The following is a 496-nucleotide window of genomic DNA, read 5'->3' as shown; positions in this document are numbered from 1 at the left end:
ATATATATGGCAAAATCTTAAAAAGAGACAAATATTTAAGTTTGCCTCAAAAAAATTTTAATCAATTATAAATTTTATTATTAAATTAAAATATAATGAAGGTTAAATTATTGCTAAATATTCAAATTTGGGGGACATTTTCAATGCATTATATGATATTAAAGTGTATGGTAAAAAAACTAAAAATAACAAAAACCTCCCCAACCACCCTTTACTTCTACCACTACATATGTATCATCGTACTAAACCGTGTATTTCACTAATGTGACGGAAAAGATTTAGGTGATATAAATATAAAAAAAAGTAATTTAAGTTGTTAGATGTGTAAATAAGTTGAAATTGGGCGGAATGTATGTAAATATTTCAATACCATACAACTTCCACACCAATAATAAAAGCGTTAAGAAATATCCTGACTGGATGTGAGAAACAGTTGCAGGACAACTAATTTGAAACAGAATAAAATGCTCATGAAATAAAATTCCAAATGGAATCA

The sequence above is a fragment of the Phalaenopsis equestris genome, unplaced genomic scaffold (genome assembly GCF_001263595.1).
Source record: "Phalaenopsis equestris unplaced genomic scaffold, ASM126359v1 Scaffold000189, whole genome shotgun sequence".
In the NCBI taxonomy this organism is placed as follows: Eukaryota; Viridiplantae; Streptophyta; class Magnoliopsida; order Asparagales; family Orchidaceae; genus Phalaenopsis; species Phalaenopsis equestris.
This window is presented reverse-complemented; position numbering follows the sequence as displayed.